The 22,737-nt window shown below is 48.1% G+C and overlaps 1 protein-coding gene across 7 annotated transcripts in view; it reads right to left on the bottom strand.

Annotated features, from left to right (window-relative positions):
* Positions 1-22,737, bottom strand: part of LGR6 (leucine rich repeat containing G protein-coupled receptor 6) — a 120,096-nt gene that overhangs the window by 53,509 nt on the left and 43,850 nt on the right. The window contains exon 1 of one of the 7 annotated variants that reach the window (XM_047705645.1): positions 17,123-17,230. The exons of the other annotated variants lie outside the window; for them this stretch is intronic. The gene's annotated coding sequence lies outside the window, so the exon portion shown is untranslated. Of the gene's footprint in view, positions 1-17,122; positions 17,231-22,737 lie in introns of those variants that run through there. 7 annotated transcript variants of the gene reach the window in all.

Raw genomic sequence — 22,737 nt, 5'->3', positions numbered from 1 at the left:
TGTGTGTGTGTGTGTGTGTGTGTGTATGTGTGTGTGTATGAGAAAGACGAAGAATGAGAGAGAGAGAATCCGTGTGGGGTGTGCACCAAGAGTTGGGGGAACAAGCAGAAGTGTGTGCAGAACAGTGTGAGTCACTCATCCAAGGAAGGGAAGATAGGACAGCTTTCCCAGAAGAGGTACATTTTTGCTGAGCCTTGATGAGTAACTGAATTTTCACCAAAGGGACAAGGGGACAAGCATCTCCGGCAGAGAGGGGAGTGCGTGCTAAGGTGCTGACCCACGTACAAGTGAACTAGCTACGTGTGCCAGGAACCAGGGCTTGAGCAAGATGAGCAAGATGGGAATAAGCAGTTGGCAAGAAAACGTGCTGGTCCTTGGGGGCTCTATGAAGCTGAACTGTAACTTGTAGGCATTGAGAAGGTGTAGGCATTTCTCAGCTGAGATTGAAAAACAAAACTCTGGTTGGGGAGGGGAGAATGACAAAGGACTTGTGCGTCTGGGCGCACAGGGCTGTTGCCTTCAGACAGGTCTTCTTCCCTTCTCTGGGTTCAGTTTCTTCACCTGCGAAGGGAGGCTTAGCCTGGAGTGTCTTTCTTGCTCTGTCCTTCCGGGTGTCTACACCTTCTTTGGACAAGTCTTCTGTGTTGTATCCCTGGATACCTGAGATAAGGGGCTTACTGGGCAGGCCAACTTAGAAGCATTTGGTGTCATGCAGCAGCTTAAGGCAGCCAATCCCCACCCCCCATGACCTACAAATATTTTAAGATGACTAAAATTTTACCTATTGGACAATACTCCTTTTTAGATGTACAAGTTGCCAATTAATATATGTTTTAATCTGGCAAGTATTATTAGGTAGACTTTAAATGGAGAACAGCTTTTCTGAGAGAAACTTCTGGACATGGGACACAGACTTGGAATGCAAGGAGCTTTGGGCCAGAGAGACTTGGGAGGGATGATCAGTGTAGGTGGGAGAAAGGCTAGGGCCAACTTTGGACCTTTGAGCAAATTTACCAAGCTCCCACTTTGATCGCTTTTCTCTTCATTAGACTGGAAGACCCCTTGAGGGCATGGACTTTGTCTTCCCTTTCCCTGAGACTCGCCCACAGTGGGCATTCAATCTGTGGGGTTGTTTTTTGTTTGTTTGTTTTATGAAATCATGACTGTTTCCAGCACTGCTCAGGGAACTACCTGCTGAGAAGAGACGACCAGTCATAGAAATGAGAGCTGAAAGGGACCCCACTCAGCCAAGAGGAAAGGGGTGAGCATCCAAAGTCAGAGAGTGAATAGACAGTAGAGCCAAAGAACGTTTTTGCCGTTGAGTCCAGGGTTTACTTCTCTCCTGCCCTATTCACCTGGGGGCTGTTCATCAAGCTCTGCCCCCAGAGACAGTGCCATGGGGACAGTTTCCCAGAGATCCAGGAGGATGGCTGCACCCCTATGTTGTTGGAGTAGGTCTTATGAAGAGCTTGGTCTCCAAGAGCCATTGCCAGCAGAGTCAACATTTGGGTCCCATACTTTGGGTCCTAGCCTAGAACCCATCACCAGGCCCTCATAGGGTGGGCACAAGTTCTGACAGTCCAGAAATGAAAACTCTTGGGAGTTGGAACCAAAACAGTCTAGGAGGGATGGATGGATGGGTCCCATGGTGACAGAGAGCACGGGGAGAAGAGAACCCTGTGGAGCCACCAGAAGCTTAGAGAACCCAAGCTTCCCTGTAGGGGACGGGGTGGGGTTGATGGATCCTTCTGTTAATCTGTGTGTCCCTGCTCCTGGCTGAAGGGGGGAGGGCAGCTCCTCGCTGCAGCAAGGCTTTCCCTTCCTTCTCCCTACACAGGGGAAGGTCTGAGTTCGTTGGGGGAAAGTGATTTCATCAGTTCTGATTTATGCCACCTAATAAGATCCTTCCCCTCTCACTGTCAGGCTTGCAACAGATCAAAGGTGGGATATTAAAACGAAGGCAATTTCAACTGGTTCTCCAGGCTATGCTAATGCCCAAATCGCCTTTTCTCTCCATCTGTCAAGAGAACTGATGGACGCAGAAGAACCCCAGGAGGCAGGGAAGGTGCTTCCTTTGTATACATCAAAGGCTGATACCTGAGCATTCCTCCAAGTCATTCCTTGTGTTTTAATCTGCAGCAGTATATAGAAATAATTACCCAAGCTTCCAGGATGGAGGCAGGGACAAGGCTCTGTGTATAGACTTTATGAGCTTCCCCTGAAGACACAGACCTAGAGATCTGGGCAGAGGGCCAGCTGTGTGGGTGACGATCCCGGAATCCTCGGGGTGGGGACTACAAAAAGCCATCTCGTCCATCCCCCAGCCTCTAGCCATTGGATTCCAGACATCAGGCTGGCTTCTGGGGACCTTCCTGGGCTGTCTGGGATGGGTTTGAGAGCTGGGTCCTGCGGTTCCTTGGGGCCTGGATGCCTGCCCTTGGCAAAAGGCAGCTGTGGTTGGTGGAGGAAGAGGCAGATGGGGATTTTCCCAACTTGTCTCTCCAGAGAGGCGATGTCACAGGTTTAGGGAATATAGGCAACATGGCAGCACTTTAAAGACACTTAAAGGCCCTCCCAGCAGACTCTGCAGTGGGCAGTACCATGGGAGACCAGGCCACGCATTAATACTTCTGCATGGACCATGGTAAGTGGAGGAGAAGGAGGAAAGGAAAAAGTCTGTATCAGATCTGGCCTCCTTAACACAGGGTTCCAGTCTTTCCCAGACCGTTTTCTCCTTCCTTATTTCTAGTGGCTCCCAGGCTCCCTGTGGACCAGTATGAGAACTAGGGAGGTTACAGATATGTGGTATCGGTCCTCTCCTTCCCAACCTCTCCACCTCCCATCAGTCTATCCATCCATCAACCCATCCATCTGTCCACCTATCCATCCACCCATCCATCTGTCCATCCATCTATCCATTTATTCACACAGACTAGAGAACCCCTCCCCTGACCATATTGTGATCTTGTCTCTCTCTTAATCACAGTCATCCGTGGTTTCCAGTAAACTCCAAACCCTTAAGCTTGGGTTTCAAGATTCCTTTCCTGAAATAACTCTCTTGCTATCTGCATTTCTCCGAAGGTCCCCCCATTTCCATTTCATCTGGGAAATATGCCTTTCTGACTCCCTCTTTGTTTCAGAGTTCATGGTTTACTGATCTCTGTACCTTTGAAAGGTTGGTGCCATGGTTAGAAACATGTTTCTCCCTCCTCTCTTCAAAGCTTAAAACTACCCTCCTTCAGGAGCGTCCTGACCGAACTCCACATGGTGCTGGTCCTTCCAATACTCATCATCTCAGTCCTTCCTGATTGATCCGTAAGTACTCACTGTACCCCCAACTCCATACTAAAATCACTGACACAAGGAGACTAGCCATAATCCCTCTCCTCTGGCCTAGGCGGGAAATGAAAGAAAGAAGCAAGACACACTCAAGTTGTTTTCAGTTCGAATGGAAGAAAACTCAGCCACCTTCTCACTAAAACACCTGTGAAGACATAGAAAAAAGATGAAAACTTAGACCCTGACCAAAAGCAATACTTAACCAGGATCTGCTGCCTCTGCTATCTAGGAGGTCCATGAAACCAAGTCCTCCTTCCCCATCTATCTATTCTGAACCAGAATCCAGAAAATTGGACAGCCCTGTTCCTATTCTGTACAAATGATGCTTGCCGAGGCTGCAAACATATTCTCCACCGTCACCACCATAACTCCTATTTCTGGATTTACCTAGAGATTTTAGCTCCCTGAAAACAACATGGCAGGAAGGTGGAGAGAAGGATTGGAAGTGACACTTTCATCCTGGGAGGTGAGTGTCCCCAAAGCCGAGGACCATCCTGGGGCAGAGAGAGGGCAGCCTTAGTGGTCACACGTCTTGAGACAGAGCTCCACGGGAGCATCACCTACGGGGCTGCCTAGAACCACAGTGACTGGGCCTATCCCTCAAATTTTGGAGTCCACTTGTTCAGGGTGGGGCATAAAAATAGTATCACTTTAAATTTCCTCCAGAGGTTCTAATGTTCAGCCAGGGTAGCAAACCACTGGTGTAGGCTTTCCTAGAGGCCTTGGTGGAGCAGATCAGAGAATTCTTCCCTGGGTGAGGAGCAAGATCCCACCACAGGACGCCCAAGCTGCACCCGATGAGCATTTGCGGAGACGCTGAAAACTGGCCTGGGAATTGTACACGCCAACTTCTTCCATCTGTGTATCTGAGAAGTTGATTGAACTGGCACCAGGAGGCTAGAAAGCAAAACAGTGTAACTCACATGACCTCCCTAATGACTATTACTGTAGCTAGATAAAATTTGCTGTATTCAAAGATTAGGAGGAAAAAGCACAAACTCCAGATTTGTTAGCCCATGTTCACAGCATCATTCACAAGAGCCAAAAGGTGAAGCAATCCAAGCATCTATTGACGAATGAATGGATGAATAAATATGGTATATGCGTATACACATACAACGAAATACCATTCAGTTGTAAAATGCAAGGAAATTCTGACCCACTCTACACCATAAACGAACATTGGAGACATTCTGCTATGTAAAATAGAGCAGTCACACTTGCATGAGAGCTACCTAGAGCAATAAATTCATGGACAGGAAGTAGAGTGGTGGTTGCCAGGGATGGGGTGGGGGATGGAGGAAACGTGCAGTTAGTGTTTAATGGGCACAGAGTTTCAGTTTTGCAAGATGAAAAGAGGTCTGTGGATGGATGCTGGTGATGGTTACATAGCCATATGAATGTACTTCATGCCACTTATCTATATACTTAAATACGGTAAAGATGATAAATTTTATGTCATATGTATTTTGCCACATTCCTTTAAATACATTTTTTTCAAAAGATAAAGAAAAATTTTAAAGCACTTTAAAAAAAATTCTGAAAAATAAAAAAGTGCTAATAGCATCTCAAAACCCAGAAAAAGATCAAATCTCTGAAAATAATTGACTAGCAGAATGAGAAAAGAAAAAGTAGAAGCTTTTTTGGCATCCTCAATAACGTACAAAAAATTATGACCTCTGTGAAATAAGAGCAAAAATCCGAAGGGAAAAAAAAAAAAAAGATGAGACAGAAGAACAGCATAAAATGGGAAAACAATAAAGGTAAATCTGGAAGACAAGCTGAAATGCAAAGGGAACTGGGTGGGATATATAAGAATGTGTCCAGGAACGTAAAGTTGAAAGAGTAAAATTCAGATTTGCATTGTAGGTAATAAAAATAGAATTGGCACCAAAGAAAACTAAATCAGCAATAGGGAGAATAAACATGAGACCCGACCTTTGAAGTCAGAGTAAAAGCCTACTTGTGCTCTCTCTCTCTCTCTCTGTAAAAGATGAAAGTTATGAAAATAAGGAGAGATAAATAGGAGAGAGAATTGAATTTGAGCTTAAGAACTATAGGTGTTCCCGAGGATTAAAGACAAAGTGAATGGAGCGGAAGACAAGATAGCGCTACCTGGGGGGAAGAAACAAAATGAAACACTTTGAGCTGAAAAGATACATTGTTAAAAAGTGTTTATCGTGTTCCAGGTAAACTGAATGAGAAGAAATTCATAACAAGTCACATTCTGGCAAAATATTTAATAGTAAAGAAGAAATTAGGAACATTATCAAAGAATTTACTTCTATAACACAGGTCTGGGACCAGACAATTTATCAGTGAGTTCTTCCAAACTTGCAAGTAAAAAATAACTTTGATGCTTTATAAACAGTGGCAGGAATAAAAAAAAGTTGGAATGATACTCAATTCACTCTTCAAACTTAGTTTAACCTAATAGCAAAAGTTATCAGTGGAAGCACAGAAAATAAAATATAGCTCATTCTCATTTATGAATATTTTATTAGGATATAAATATTCTAATATAACACTGGCAACAGAATAATACAATAAGAATAATTCTACCAACGACCACCATGAGGATAGGGTAATTCCAAGAATACTATAATAATTAAAATAATGAATTCTATTACAGTATAATGGGTTCAGTATATATAATCTCAATATATACTGAAAAGTCACTCCGAAACATCCCCAAATCCTAATTTTTAAGACTTAAAATATTGAAATAGAGGAATGCTTTCTCAAAATGATAAGTTCTACTTATGTTAAAAAAATATCAAGCATCATAGTCTATGGGAAAATCTTAGAGATTTTCCTATTATTATGCAGAACAAGGGGCACCTGGGTGGCTCAGTGGGTTAAGCCTCTGCCTTCGGCTCAGGTCATGATCTCAGAGTCCTGTGATCGAGCCCCACATTGGGCTCTCTGTTCAGCGGGGAGCCTGCTTTCCCCTCTCTCTCTGCCTGCCTCTCTGCCTACTTGTGCTCTCTCTCTCTCTCTCTGTCAAATAAATAAATAAAATCTTAAAAAAAAAATCCAGAACAAGATAAATATGTTCATTGTCATAATTATTAATAATCATAGTCATTCTTCTGAAAATTCTAATTAATTCATAAGGCAGAAAAGAGAAATAAAGTCTATCTATACTTATTATTTGTAAAGAGCATTAGATAGCTCCAAATCCAAGAGAACCAATGCTAAAACCCTTAAGATTAATGAATTCAATAAAGTGACCAGATACAAATGGATGGATATTCTGCAATATTTTCCTGAATTCCAAAAACAAACAGGAGATAATGCTGAAAACATCTCCTTTACATTACTAATAACCTCTAAAACAAAGCTCATGAACAGAAGCACCAGGGTGGTTCAGTCACTGAAACATCTGACTTCAGTTCAGGTCATGATCTTGGGATCCTGCGATCAAGACCTGCAATTGAGCCCCTCCCCCCCACATCAGGCTCTCCACTCAGAAGCCCCTCCCCCAACTTGTGTGCAAGCTCTCTCTCTAATAAATACATAAAATCTTTAAAAAAAAAAAAACCTCATGAACAAACAAAACACAATAAATATTGTGGAATAATTCTAGCAAGAAATACATAGGTCTTTAATGAAAAAAATTGCAAAATATTACTGAGATGTATAAAAGATGTTTTGAAATAAGAGAAATAAGTCCCGTATGAGAATAAATTTTATAAATATATAAGAATAAATTTTATAAATATATAAACTGTCTATAATTCAACTTATAGATTTAATGTCTTTCCAACTAAGATCCCAATGGGATTTTTTTGGTGGGGGTTGAGGGTGCCTTCGCAAAATAAAACTGAAATTCATGTCATAAAATAAATAGATGAGAAAAATATAACCAAAAAATAGACTAGAACTTCTATCAAACATTAAAATATCTAATAAGTAGGGACGCCTGGGTGGCTCAGTTGGTTGGACGACTGCCTTCGGCTCAGGTCATGATCCTGGAGTCTCGGGATCGAGTCCCGCATCGGGCTCCCAGCTCCGCGGGGAGTCTGCTTCTCTCTCTGACCTTCTCCTAGCTCATGCTCTCTCTCACTGTCTCTCTCTCAAATAAATAATAAATAAAATCTTTAAAAAAAATAAAAAAATAAAAATAAAATATCTAATAAGCTGTTAGAACTAATTAGAATAATGAGCATAACAAGATTGCAGTTTATAAGATCAATATATGAAAATCCATTGTATTTCTACAAACTTACAATGAGCAATCAAAAACTGAAATTAAGAAAATTCCATTTACATTAGTATCAACAAGAATAAAATACTTAGGAATAAATCGAACAAAAACTACCAGATCTATACTCTGAAAACTGTAAAACACTGTTAAAAGAAACTAAAGAATACAAATAAATGGAAAAATATCTCATATTCATGGGTTGGAAGACTTCATATTGTTCAGATGGCATTACTCTGAAAATTAATCTACAGACCAATGTAATCCCTACTAAATGCACAATGTCTTTTTTTTTTCCCAGAAATTGCCAAGCTGAGGGGCACCTAGGTGGCTTAGTTGTTTAAATGGTTGATTCTTGATTTCAGCTTTGGTCATGATCTTGGGTTGTGAGATTGAGCCCCCATCAGGCTCTGTGCTGGGTGGAGGAGCCTGCTTGGGATTCTCTCTCTCCCTCTCCCCCTGCCTTTCTCCTCTCCCCACTCTCTTAAAAAAAAAAAAAGAAAAGGGGCGCCTGGGTGGCTCAGTGGGTTGAGCTGCTGCCTTCAGCTCAGGTCATGATCTCAGAGTCCTGGGATCGAGTCCGGCGTCGGGCTCTCTGCTCAGCGGGGAGCCTGCTTCCTCCTGTCTCTCTGCCTGCCTCTCTGCCTGCTTGTGATCTCTGTCTGTCAAATAAATAAATAAAATCTTAAAAAAAAAAAAGAAAGAAAGAAAGAAAAGAAGTTGATAATCTGATCTTAAAATTCATATGGAAATGCAAGGGAGCCAGAATATCCAAAGCGATCTCTAAAAAGAAGAACAAAATTGAAGAACTCACACTTCCCAATTTCAAAATTTACTAAAAGCTATAGTGATCAGGACTGTATAGTACTGGCATTAGGACAGACATACAGATCAACTGAATAAAATTTAAAGTCCAAAAATAAATTCATGTTTTAATGGACAGTTGTTATCAACAAGGGTGCTAAGACAGTTCAACAGCAGAAAGAATAAGTCTTTTCAAAGAATAGTCTTTCGGTTGATGAAAATGTTGTGTTGGAACAACTGTCTTTCTACATGCAAAAAAATAAAGTTGGACCTCTACCTCACACCATATATATAAATTAACTCAAAACAGATCAAAGACCTAAAATTCTATAAAACTCTTAGAAGGAAACATACACATAAATCTTCCTGACTTTGGACTAGGCAATAGTCTCTTAAATATGACACCAAAAGAATAAGAAACAAGAATAAACAGACAACTTTGACTTCATCAAAATGAAAAGATTTTGTTCTTCAAAGGACACTATCAAGAGAATGAAGGGGAGTCTGGGTGGTTCAGTCGGACAGCATCCAACTCTTGATTTCAGCTCAGGTCATGATCTCAGGGTTGTGAGATGGAGCCCCACTCAGCAGGGAGTTTGCTTGAGATTTCCTTTCTCCCTCTACCTCTTCCCCTCCCCCATCCTTGCATGCTCTCTCTCTAAAATAAATAAATAAAGCTTTTTTCAAAAAGAAAATGGAAAGACGAGCCACAGAACAGGGGAAAATATTTGCAAATTACAGATATGATAAGGGACTTATATCTAGAATATATAAAGAACAGTTACAGCTCAACAATTAAAAAAAAAGACAACACAACAAAAAATGGGCCCAGGATCTGAGTAGCCTTTTCTCTAAATAAGATAAACAAATTGCCAATAAGCACATGAAAAAATACCTAATCTCATTAGTCACTATGGAAATGTAAATCAAAACCACAATGAAACACTGCCTCACTCATGAGGATGACCATAATCGAAAAGACAGTAACAAGTGTTGACAAGGATGTAGAGAAATCAGAACGCTCATACCATGCTGGGGGGGAACGTAAGACGGTGTAGCCACTTCAGAAAATAGCCTGTCAGTTCTTCAAAACATTGTACGTAGAGTCACCATATAACCCAGCAATTGCACTCCTAAATACTCAAAATAACTGAAAACATATGTCTACACAACGTTTAGAGCTGCATTATTCACGATTACCAAGCCGTAACAGAAACAATCCAGTGTCCATCGGCTTGATGAATAGGTAAACAAAATGTGGTATATCCATACGATGGAATATTTTTCAGCCACAAAAAGACATGAAGCATTGGTTACATGCCTGGATATAAGGATGGATGAGTCCTGGAAACATCATGAGAACTGAAAGAAGCCAGACCCAAAAAGCAACCTATTGTATGATTCCATTTATATGTGTCCAGAACTGACAAATCCAGAGAGATAGAAAGTGGATTAGCGCTCATCAGGGGATGGGGGGAGGGGAGATGGGGAAAAAACTGCTAAAAAATGCCTTGGAATTTGATCATGCGATAGAGGCGCAAGTTCACCAATATGCTAAAACCCACCGAACTGTCCACTTCATAAGGGTGAATTTAATGCTACATGAACTATATTTCAATTTTTTTCTCTAAAGATTTTATTTATTTATTTGACAGAGAGAGACACAGTGAAAGAGGGAACACAAGCAGGGGGAGTGGGAGAGGGAGACGCACGCTTGCTGCTGAGCAGGGAGTCCGATGCGGGGCTCGATCCCAGGACCCTGGGATTGTGACCTGAGCCAAAGGGAGATGCCTAACAACTGAGCCACCCAGGTGCCCCATATCTCAATTTTCAAAACCATCTAAACCTAAAATAATTACACTGGTGCTCTATTAGTACAATCTTGAAGAAAAAACAAAAGATCCTAAATAACTTGTAAAGATTTAATGTATCATAAAAGAAGCATGTCTGTTTATAAGAACATGTGTGTTCATAGAGAAGTACACAGAAATGTTAAAAAGCATTGTGTCTGGGTGGTAGACTTGTGGGTGACTTTTATTTCCTTCTTTTTATTTTTTGTGTTTTCTAAATTTTCTACAATGAGTCAGAACCAAAATAAACATGTTTTTTTAAAAACAAAGTGCGTCAGTGTATAATTAAGTCCCAGGCTCTGGAGTGCTGAGATGAAGGAGGCCAGCAAGGGAGCTCTCCGCGCGGAGCCGGCTTGGGGAAGGGCTCGAGGGAAGGAAAGCTTGGAGAGCCAGCAATGGAAGGAAACTCACAGCATCGCATCTTATCACCTCTGTGCCCCACCCTTCCCTGGATCTTCTACCCAAGCCATCACCAGGCCCCGGCAAAGGAACCTCAAGGCTGTGCCCCCTCCTCTTGAGCCCAGGGTCCCTGCTGTAGCTGAGGCCCTATCCTGCTGCGGCCTCGTAACTGGCCTCACTGTCCCTATTTCAGCGAGGTCCACTGTGCCCTCTCAAAGGCAAAGGTTTGTCTCCGTGAAAAGCCTGCAGTGACCTGCGTTGCCTCTGAGAGAGTCCCTGGCTGGTTGTTGAAAGCTCCAGGTCTTCTCACAGGCAAGACGGGGTATGGTGCTGCCAGCGAGGGTGGCTAGGCCCATCCCAAGCAAAGCTGCAGTTCCCCGACCCCACCCCCCACCCCCACTGGGGTTGCCTTGGATCTCCTGCCTCCACATTGCTCAGGCCCCTCCCCTCCCAGCAAAAGCTGTCCTCTGACCTCCACCTGTCCCCCTTTTAGTCTCCCTTCAATACCCAACATAAGCGTGGTCTCTCGCACGGGGTCTCCTGACCCTCCCAGCCACAGCGCATCCCCCACACCAAAAGCCTCCCCTCTCATCTCAGAAGCTGGATTGTCAGGCTCCTGTGACTACCAGCACTGGGACTCCAGGTGACCTGATGGCCACAAATAGAGTCAGATGATGTGGGTTTTCTAAAGCCCTAAAAGCTTGGGGGAAAATGCTACAGTTCTGGGCTTCTGTATTTATAGGCCCTTTATGCCCAGCATTTCCTTCCTGCCCTTGCTCTAGGTTCTGTGCAGAGCTGCACATCTGAGCTACCAGCACAGGGACGCCCCCCACTTTGATGGGAGAGGGAGCCAAGGACTGTGTTCTTTGTGTGTTCAACCTCCCTGACAAGACTGACCCAAAAAGATCTCGGTAGCTTCTCATTTTATGAAAGACCCCAGCTTAGCTGGACCACGTGGAGATGACCATGACCTCAGAGGATGAATCTGGGCTTGAAATTCCTGAGACGGATGTGGAAAACTTCAGGTGTCCACAGGAAATGGCAGATTACACTGCAGATCAGAAAGCTGCCTATGCGTAAGGTAGCAGACGCTCCCCACCCCCTCCCCGCCCTCCTTTCCTTTTACTGACGGAAAACTCAGATAGCACTGTTCAGGGTCTGGAAGAGAGAATGCATTTTGGCACCACTGCTGCCTTGCACTACCATTGTTCTGTTGGACTTGTATTTAAGTTATCTAAGTTTTTGCCCTTCAAAGGTAAGTACAATAAAACCAAAAAAGAAAAATAAGAAACTAGGTTGTCAGACTTCTCGCCTCTGCAGAGTAGTAGGAAGTTGGATGTTAGATACAGATTTGAGATCTCAGCTCTGATGCTCGGTGCTGAGAGGTACTTGGCACAGCAGCTGACACTGCAGGAGCCCAGCAGGTGTTAGCTGCCCCCTGCCCACTGCACTCTGGAAGCATGGACCAGCCGTAGCCTGTTATGTATGTTTGTGAATACGCCCTCTACGCCCCGACTATGAACTCACTGAGGAAGGTGCTCACCATGGATCCACATTTTGAAAGGGATATGGAATGGATGAGACTCACTCACTCACTGAGGGGTGACTGACCCCCTAAAAGACCACTCCTGGGGGCAGGGTTTGGGGGAGAACCCCATCCCTCTCAGGGTCATCTAATTTTGCGGCAGAGCCTGGTGGGGGGTGGAAGGACCATAGTCCTAGCCCCCTGAGTCTGTCTTGCTCAGTTCCTCCCAGCCAGGGTTTCTCTGAGCCGCCCAAAATCATCTTCCTCAAGTCCCCTCACTAGTGTAAAATGGTGACAACCGTGGGAGGACAATTCTGGAGTTTAGCCTAATGATAGGGCCACCACCATTTATTGTGTCCTTAGGATATCCCTAGTTGTAGATTCTAAGCAGTATCTATACATTACCCATGAATCTTCCTAACAATCACTTTCTCATCCCCACTTTACAGATCACCAAACCAAGGCTCAGAACAATTCACCCATGATCCTTAACCTAGAAGATGGGCAGAGCTGGCTTCCAAAGAACAGAGCAGCTAGTTCCAGAGAAAGACCCTCAAATCACAAGCCACGCTTTGAGCCGAAAGGAGACAGATTCTCTGGGCCACCACAATCTAGAGCCCCAGACTGAGCCAAGACTTGAAGAATGCTAGACCTGTGCCAGGGTCTTCCCAGGCTGGGTTTGTGAGGGTTTTGATTAAGGGGTCGTGTGAGAGAGCCCAGGTCTGTGTCTGGCACAGCACCAGGCACTCAGCAAACACTCTCTAAGACTTAATTTCCTTCTGCCTTCTCACTGTCCAGACTCAGAGCAGCCTGTGCCCAGTGAGATTTAGGATACTTGTCAGGTCATACTAAGGAGATGAACCAAGAAGGGTGGCCACCTGCCCTGGGCTAGGCATGGAGCCCTTACTCAGAGCTTTCCAGACTTGCCAGAAGGTGACCACTGAGTGTCCCAGCAATCCCCCCACCTCTGCCCCAGTTCTGAAACCAGATCTCTAGACAGTACCTAAGGAGTATTTATTGTTTGTACCCACACCCTGCCCCTCTCTACTAATCTGAATTCTGATCAGCTTCTTCTCTAGGTCTTGCAAAGACAAGAGTTCTGCTCAATCTTCCTTCTCTCCTCTGGCCAGGGCCTCTCATTCTGCCCCTCCTGGTTATGAAGACTGAGAACCCCTGCTTCTGGGCTCAGAGTCAGATGGAATCGTCTAGGAGGACTTCCTGGAGGAGATGAATGTTGTATTGATATAGGGAGTAGAGAGGGAAGGCTTGGCCAAAAGGAAGAGGAAAAGCATCCTAGGCCGAGAAAGAACTTAAGCCAAAGCTTAGAGGTAGAAGAGGACAGGTTTGGGGAGCCAGGGAGGTAAGGGTCAGTGACTTTGCTGGAGTGTGTGGAAAGCAGGGACACCAACGTGAAAGCAGATGGAACTCAAATGAAGATTTGCCCCTAGCTAGTCCTTGGGGGTCTGTGGGTGGTTTCCAATCAGAGGAGGAAGATTACTTCTGTGGTGCCATCTGATAACTTGTGGGCACCTTAGGCCCCGCCCTTCACCACGCCCCCTCTGACCCATTCTGCCTCAACAACACACAATAGAACCCAGGGACTACTTAGTTCCTTCCAGCCTCCCCACAACCTCCCCCTACTCCACACACCAGATTATGCTCTCCCATTCAGTCCCCTCTCCCACCTCCTCTCTCCTCCAGGTGGGCCCCTCCCCTGCACTCCAGATGTTCCGAAGGGGTTTTTACTGTAAGACCCTTCAGGCCGCAGGTTAGCAGATGTGCAGCTGAAAGGCAGGTTAATGGGGGCCAAGGGAGCTCACAGGGGCTGAGGCGGGGGAGGGGGGGGGCGAGGCAGCTGCGTTGGCCCAGAAGGCCTGATGGCTCCCTGGGGAGGCCTAGCAGCCTCATTCCTGTCAGCTGCAGCTGACAGAGCAGGAAGGAAAGTGAATGGGTTGGGGGGACTGTCCCAGCTGGGGAAAAAGAGCCTTCCCAGCTCCCTGGCTGGGATGAATCTGGGGTTTCCTCTTCATCCCCACCCCCCACCCCAAGCTGGAGCTCCAGAAATTATGAATGCCCCGCCCCCCAGGGTAGTCAGCCTGAGGCAGTGCTTCCCCAGCCCCTGCTGCTTTATTTCACTAAGAGCTCCGCGCCCCACTAGGGCTAAGCGCTGTTGGGACAGAGATCGACCCTAAGTAGCAGGTAGTTCTAAATGATGTTATTCTTGGCTTTGGAAGGTATGACATGGGTTTTTAAAAAATAAGTTTATTTCCCATTTCTGTTTTATTTAGGTTGATACAGTAACGCACAGTCCCTGACTGCTCCACCTGATGGTGGGGGTGCCTACAGTCCCCCTCACACCTTCTCTCTGTGAACACACAGCTGGGAGACCCCCCAAGCATAGCCCAAGCCACAGCACTCATCGGTGTCAGGCAGCAATCTGCGTTCCTCTCACTTTGAACCCCTTGGGTCACCTCCACACCCTCACTCCTTTCTTAGCTCTGTCTGCTTATCCTAACCTCCCCTAAAAGTGGCAGTGGAGGGCAGGAAGGGCCCTGGTCCCCTGGACTTCCCGCCTTGCTCAGAGCTGCTCCCAAATTCTCGATACTCTTGGGAAGCACCCACGGGCAGGTGGGAGGTGGTGAGCCCTGGTAGAAAGTGGGGGCATCAGAATCAGACACCCCCGAGCTTCAATCCAGCCCTCGGTCACACCAACTGTGTGTTACTGAGCAAATTCCTTCACCTCTCTGACCCTGTGTCCTCATTTGTTCATTTGTGCACTCACGAGCAAAGACCTCTAGGTGCCTACTACGTGCCAGGCACTGTACTAGGTGCGGGCAACCCTGAATAACAACAACAACAACAAAAGGATGCAGTGTCAGCCTCATAGAACTCAGAGTATAGAAGGAGACGTTGACAATGAAACAGGGTGGGAAGAGGACTGCAGGCCGCTCTGTGAGAGCATCACAGGGGTACCTGGATGGATGGGGGGGTGCTCAGAAAAGGCCTCCCCCAGGAGGAGACATTTAAGCTAAGGCCTGTGGGTGAGGCGGACTTGGGTGGGCGAGCAGGAGAAGTAGGATCGAGTGTTTCAGGAACACGGGCTGCAGGTCCAGGAGAGCCCGAGCCGCACCTTCCGACGGCAGGAGAGTGAACTGGGGGGAGGAAGTCAGAAGCCAGGTGGCACTCTGTAGCTGAGCCCAGGGGTTTGGGCTTTGTCTTGGAGGCAGTGGGGAGCCCCTGAAGAATTTTAAGTCGGGGAGTGACATAATCAGATTTCTGTTTTAAGACCCATGTAACTGCAACGTGGGGATAGATTAAGGTGACTTTGGAACAGAAGCAGGGGACCATTCAGAGGCTGCTGTAGCAAGCCACGCAAGGGCTGGTGGCCGGCAGGTGACGGTTGGTGTGCAGGGGAGAAGGCAGGAGGGCTTATTCCCAAGCAATGTGGACGTGCAGTCACTGGGACTTGACCGATGAGATGTCACTCTGGTGACAGAGTCAAGGAAGACTGCCAAGTCCCTGGACGAGGGACTGAAATGCACGGTGGTGCCATTTCTTCTTGGGACAGTGATGGGAGAAGGACTGTCCACAGGAGGGAAGATGATGCACATTTGGGGAACTGTTCTGTTTGAGGTACTGTTGGCTCATCCACGTGGAGAGTCCAACGGGTAACTCACATGCCAGTCTGGGCTGGCGAGGCCTTCCCAGGGCCGTCAGTGTGGAGGGTAAGGGAGCCCATAGGCAGGTAAGAAACTGCCTAGGGACAAATTGAGGAGCACACAGAACAGAGTGACAAGGAAAGAGCCCCCACAAAATTCTGCCATTTATAGGGTGGGCAGAGGGAGAGCCACCTGTGAAGAAATTGAGGAGAAGGGTAGGGGAGAAGCAAGAGGCTGAGTTCTGTGCACACAAGCCATGGGAGGAGAGGACTTGGAAGAGAGTGGCCCACACTACTGGCACATACTGCTAGAAGATAAGGCCTAGAAAGAGCCTGTTGGGCTGAGCGAAGGTCCAGTGACCTTGGCAAGAACCATTTGATGGTCTGAGAGGCCCAGAGAAGCCGGACTGAAGGTGACAAAATGGAGGCAACTGGTGGGACTGAAAGGAGGGGAGAGGAGAGGTGGCAACTGGAAGTGGCCTAGGGCAGAGTCCTCGTGGTACCAGCAGGCCAGCTGCTGACAGCACTGGTGTGATGCCTGGCACATGGGAGATGCTCTGGGGAAGATTCCTCCATCTCCTGCCTTCTCTCCTACTCTTCCCTGAGTCTTGTCCCATACTGTTGCCTTCGCACTGAGGAGAGGCATGGGGCCAAGGTCACCTCTGCCGGATGGTCCTCTGTGGCCCCCAACCCCACAGGCTGGCTATATTCCCCGCTTCCAAGGTGATCAAGGCAGGGCACCGTGAAAAAGCGCCCAGAGAAAGAGGCAATTTCTCCAGCAGACATGGGAAAGGGGAAAGAGCTGGGATGGCCAAGCTGGCCCTTTTTCCTCAGGGAAGAGATTGCTTTGCAGGGGACAGAAGTGACCTCCTCTCCAGGGCCTGCTAGAACCCCCGGAAGCTCAGCATCCTTTCAAGGGCCACCAACCCAGAGCAGCTCACCCCCACCAAGCCCTGTGGGCCTTCTCTGCTCCCTCCCTGGCACCCAGGCCCCTCCAAGGTTCCCAAGGTCCTCCTGACCAGCTCATTGTCGGAGTTGTTTTATTTAAGGGTGACGGGGGAAGGAACTGGCTACCAATCCAAAACAGGTGTAGGGCCAGCAAGGGAGGAGGAAGCCACCTTGGTGACAGAGTCCCTGAGGGGGCGTATTCCAGAACAACCGCTCTTAGAGCCATCTGGTGGGAGAGGGTCACAGAGGCTCATAAATAGATCGTCTCCTTTCAGAACCAAAAAAGCATCTGCTGGCCTGACCTGGGCTCCAGCGAGCTGCAGCCCCCACCACTAACTTGCTGGATGACTCGGGGAGAGACACTTCCCCTCTCTGCTGCCTGGTCTCCTCACCTGTGGAAGAGGCACTTGGACTGAGTGACCCCCGCTGTGCCTTCCAGCTGGGTATTCTAAGGTCCTGTGGTCTGGGGTGGGCAGCCTCCACCCACACAGCCCCTGCTGGTGGCCAGAGCAGGAGCCCGGCGCATTCACAGCCTTTTCCGGTTGGTGTGTGGATTTCCACACTCCAGCAAGCGGCTGGCAGCCACTTTGGCTCCACAGGCTCATAAACGGGTGGAAAATTACTCATAGACTCTCGGAAAAGACCACACTTTCCCAGCCCCTGACAGTCTTCTCTCACAGGGATGGTGGGTGGCAGCAAGCTCGGGAGCGGGAAGGGGGGTGCGCGGAGCGGGTGGCCCGGTGTCAGGGGTACAGCCAGGGAAGGCTGGCTGCAGGCACACAGGCGCTCTCTCCACCTCTTCCTGGCTGCGATCTGAGCCTTCTCCTACCTCCTCTCTGGACTACTCTAAGGCTTCTGAGGCACAGAACTGACAAGATGTTGTGAGCGCCCTGAAAATGTCAATCCATTGAATGGATTGAAGGAGTGAGATGGGGTCACTTCCCGTTCCCCGGCCAGATATGGGGAGTGTGATTCCAGAGGACTTTCAGAAGAAGTGCTCTAGGCTTTCCCCTTCCCTGTGGTTTTAGGCTGCTGGGAAGTTCTTCCCAGAGTCTAACCATTATGTCTCCACCTCCATCCTCCAAGAGATCATCTTGGAGGTGGGTCCACAACCAAACCAATCCAAACCTCAAATTTCCACCCTACAGGTGCAACTGATGATGCAAAAAAAGAGCTTTAAGGCTTGAGGACTTTGCATAGAAAGTCCTTAGCACCTAGGAGATGAGGGCAGGGGTGAACAGACGTGGATGGATGGGAATGATTGAGGGCCATCTTCACTGAGGCTGGGAGAGGGGCAGGGTGCCCCCAGAAGCTCCCAGACAAAAGAACAGTGATTCTCAAATTGTAACTGCGCACCAATATCCCGGAAGGGAAAAGGGTGGGTCTTGTTAAAATGCAGATTCAGAATCCCCAGAGCTTGAGAGAGGGCAATGCTGACCTGCTCCCACTACCCCGAGACACAAGGGCTGCTGGCCTGCGAGCCACGCTTGGAGGACTGAGGGTCAGAATGCTGGCTCCCAAATCTGGCTCTGCCTCAGAAACCACCTGGCAGGGCTCTTCCTCATCTGGGGTCCTGAGCCTCAGCCTTCAAGATTCCTAGTCAGGTGGTCTGAGAAATGGCCTGGGCATCCGCACTTTGTAAACTTCCCTAAGTGCCATGAGGCAGATGACCATGGGGACCAGACCTAGTGGGTTCCTCCTAGCTACGGACCTCATCTGCATAGGGGCAGATAGGGGCTTGGAATTCAGATGAACCATTTTTATCAATTCTGCGATCAACTCCCCAAACCTTAATTTTCTCTTCTATGAAACGGAAATCATAGTACCTCCTACAGAGATTTTGTCACGAGGAACTAAGGTGCTATTTGCGAAGCATCAGCCTAGGGTCGGTGCCACAGTGAGCATTCAGCAAACGTTAACTACCGGGATTCTTACCACACCCCTACTGGGCTTCGCCTGGTTTTCAACATTCTGGTCAACTCCCATTTTGCTCTTGTACACTAATTTTATATCATGTTCACCTGCACTGACTTTCCTCCCATAATGTATGGGAGGGGCGGAGTGAAGATGGGTGTCTGGGTGTGTGTGATACCCCCACATTAAACCACAAGCTGCTGAAAGACAGGCCCTTGTTTTATGATTCATCTCGGTAACTTTTCTGCTGGGCATTCCAGGCACTGAGCAAAGCTTGAACAAATAGGCCAATGGATTGAAGGAAGGATGGAAGGATGGATGGATGGACAGACACCAGGGGCTGGATCTCCTCTTTCCTCCGGACATACCCAGAACCCAGGCCAGAGCTCTGCCCTGATGTCAGCTGCTCAGAGAGGGCATTGATACAGGGGGAAGGAAACTTGCCTCTGTTGGGGAGGGGAGGGGGGTCACCCAGTTCTTGGTTCTACCTGGGGCCCACGTGCACCTACACTACATCTGAGTCATCAGCTCCCACATCCCAATCTGGGGCGCTCCTGCCTCTCTCAGATCTCTCAGGCCTAAGCCTGGAAGAGCTCCAGGGGACTCAGGGGGCAGGAGGGTGGGGAGACCCACAAATCTGGACTGAGGTGTTCCTCATGGGGCTGAGACACCACACTGCTCCTGGGTGGCCCTGCTTGGGCTGACTCTATCTCAGACCAGCATTTACAGCTGAAAAAAACCCCCACAGGATCCCAGGGCCCAGCCCACCACGGACACTCTCCTAGAATCTCCAGGAGCCAAATTACCCACGTCCAGAGCTTCATCATATGCAGGGGGCTGCCCGCGTGCCCGCCCACCCACCCTCCCACCTCAGAGCAGCCTCTGCCCCAGACAAATGTAGTAATCAACTCCCGGAACCTTGGGGAGATCCAAATATGGTAGCATATAATCACGGAGCCCAAAATAGCTGTGACAGGGAGGCCATCTGCCACCTCGGGCGTCCCCGGGGACCCCTCAGCTGGGCCCCACAGCATGGCTGGGCCTCAGGGCCCTTTCTGGCAGGCAGGCAAGTTTGGGTGGCACTGACAAGAACTTGGGAGAGAAGGGCAGGGGTGAATGGACATGGACGGCTGGGAATGATGAGATTCCCTGGATCACCTGAAGGGTTCAGGGGCACCCTGGGCGGGCTCCTCCATGGCAAAGTGGACATCTTCAGGATGGGACGCGGATCAGAACTGCACGGCCCTCGGGGCCTTCTTCTCCCCTGGCCTGCCTGCCTTGGGCCCTACTTTGCCAGGTGCCCGCACAGCTGGCTCCTGGTCTACGGCTCTCTGTAAGCCTCCTCTCCTCATTCTGACACGACCGACTCTCAGCTCTCCACCCCATGTGCTCTCCTGGAGGCTGCAGGCTCACTCGCCCTTCTCCACTATCCACCTTACTCCTTGGGGCCTGCTGGAGAGGGGCTCCCTATAGATAAGACCCTAATAGATAATAGACATTATCTATAATAGATAATAGACCCTTTTATAGATAATAGACCCTTATCCCTAATAGATAAGACCATGACCCGCTTCCCAGAACCCGTGAAGGAGACCTTATTTGGCACAAAGGTCTTTGTGGATGGCATTAAGTCAAGGTTCTCGAGGTGAGATCATCTGGATTATCTGGGCGGGCCCTGGATCTAACGACAAGCGTCCTGACAGGAGGCCACAGAGAGACGCAGAGAGAAGAGCAGGCCACGTGAAGACGGAAGGCCAAGTTTGGATGGTGCAGCCACAGGGAACGCTGGCCACCAAGGGAAGCTGTAGGAGACCCTGTCGACACCTTGATTTCCAACTTCTGGGCTCCAGAACTATGACTGAATGAATCGCTGTTGTTTTAAGCTGCCCAATGTGCTGTGGCAGCCCAAGGAAACAAATAGATCTCGGTTCTCCCGGCCCGATTCTTCATCTTCAGCGTGCATGGAATCCCCTGTAGGGCTTCTTAAAGCACAGACTGCTGGTCTCTTTGGTCCACAGTTTCTGATTCGGTAGGTCCAAGGTGGGGCCTGAGAATTTGCATTTCTGACAGATTTCCAGGTAATGCCGATGCTGCTGGCCCCGGGACCACACTTTGAGAACCACTATTCTATAAGTCCTATTCATGACTGTCTTGGCCCATTCTCTCCCCCAAAGGAACCTTCCTTGTCCCCCACCCAGTAATGTCCTCCTCCTGGCCACAGTGCTCAGGACAGCTGAGAATTCCCTCCTTGAGGGAATTCCCTAATCTCATGCATCATTGGCTCTTTCTCTTGAAATCACCCAGGCCTTCCACTGGGGCTTCTCAGAGATTTGCTTCAGGGAGGCTGCAGGTGGTGAGGTAAGTCATGGTTGGGCTCTTCTGCCCTCACCACAAGAAGGTCCTACTTAGTTCCCCTCCTGGCTCCATCTCTAACTCATTGGGGAATCTTGAGCAGAGGACCTCCCCTCTGTACCTTCCCTCTCAGGTGGGTCTATAAAATGGGCTATAAATGTTGGTGCAATTCCTTGCAAGGGTAAAATAGAAAAGCTGTTCCAAGGGCGCTTAGGTGGGTCAGTCGGTTAGGCGTTCAACTCTTGATTTCGGCTCAGGTCATGATCTCATGGTCATGGGATCAAGCCCCTCTTTGGGCTCCATGCTTAGCAGGGAATCTGCTTGAGATTCCCTCTCTCTCCTTCTGCCTCTGTCCCTCCCCATTGCTTGTGCTTTCGCTCTCTCTACAATAAATAAATAAATCTTAAAAAAGAAAAGCTGTTTCTCATGAAAAGTTTCTAGAAAGATCTTAATGCTCTTCACAAGTAGATGGTTATTAGGGACAACCAGCCTCAGGCCCTCTCTCTTTGGGGTTATGATCAAAGCCAGTAGTCTTTAGGGATCAATGCTCATGCCACAGTGTCAGCAGCCCTAGCTCTCCAGGCAATCAATACTCTCTCCTTGTTATGGACTGAAATGTGAGGGGTTTATAAGATGAGGCCTTTGGGAGGTGATTAGGATTAGGTGAGGTCACAAGTATGGAGCCCATGTGAATGGGATTAGTGCCCTTGTAAGAGTCAGGACAGAGCCTGCTTCCTATCTCTGCTATTCCAGACAAGAGGGTGAAATCGGAAGCCAGCAGTCTGCCACTCAGGAAAGGACCCTCACCCTTCTACTCAACCGAGTTGGCCAGCTGATCTCAGACTTCCAGCCTCCAAAACTGTTAGAAATTTCTCCTGGTTATGCGCCACACAGTCTATGGTACTTGGTGAGAGCAACCCAGACTGGCTCCATTCAAGCTTGGGACAGCCAGAGTAAGGACAGAGACAGCCCAGTCCGGGCTCCTCCAGCATCCCCCAGCAGGGTGCACCCCCCAAAGTCAGCCCTGGGAGCAGGTGCTCTGGAAACACCTTGGTCTCCAGAGCCCCAGTGATGACCCCTCCTCAGGGCTTGTCATTGGCTCACTCAGCAGCCTCAGAATGCTGATGAGAGGCAGCCCAGCACTACGGCTATATGCATAGACTCTGGGCCAGGCTGCCTGAGTTTTGGGCCACGGCCCTGCTATATACTCCCTGTAATAACTTCCATCAAGTCACATCACCCTCCCTGTGCCTCAGTGGTGTGCTCATCTGTAAAATGGTGTGATGAGACTATGAGCACTAAGTGTCCCAGAGGAGAACTGCAAGGAGTAAGATAGGTAAGAAGAACGAATGCCTCACACATGGAAAGGGACATCTAAGGACTGGTTATTATTGGTCTGGCAGTGGTCATCCATCCAGGGGGACAACTGTCCCTTGGAGGGGGGGGTCAGATGTACAGGAGAGGGGGAACTGCTCAAAAGCCCCTTGCTTTCACTTTTTCTGATCCTCGTCCTCATGGAACTGGCCTCTGGCACTGGCCAGAACGGTTTCTCCATTTTCTCCTGGAAAAGTCTGAGTCTTTCCTCCTCATCCCCACTCCCAGATTCCCAGGAGACTGAAATAGTTCAATGAAGATGCTCTCTATTGCACAGAGAGAGAAACTGAGACCCAGAGAGAGCAAACACACAGCAATCATAAGTGACAGAGAACAGGGCCAGTAACCCCATTAGGACATTCCTTGT

The sequence above is a fragment of the Lutra lutra genome, chromosome 15 (genome assembly GCF_902655055.1).
Source record: "Lutra lutra chromosome 15, mLutLut1.2, whole genome shotgun sequence".
In the NCBI taxonomy this organism is placed as follows: domain Eukaryota; kingdom Metazoa; phylum Chordata; class Mammalia; order Carnivora; family Mustelidae; genus Lutra; species Lutra lutra.
The sequence above is the reverse complement of the archived record's forward strand: the minus strand, read 5'-3'. Positions and strand labels throughout refer to the sequence as shown.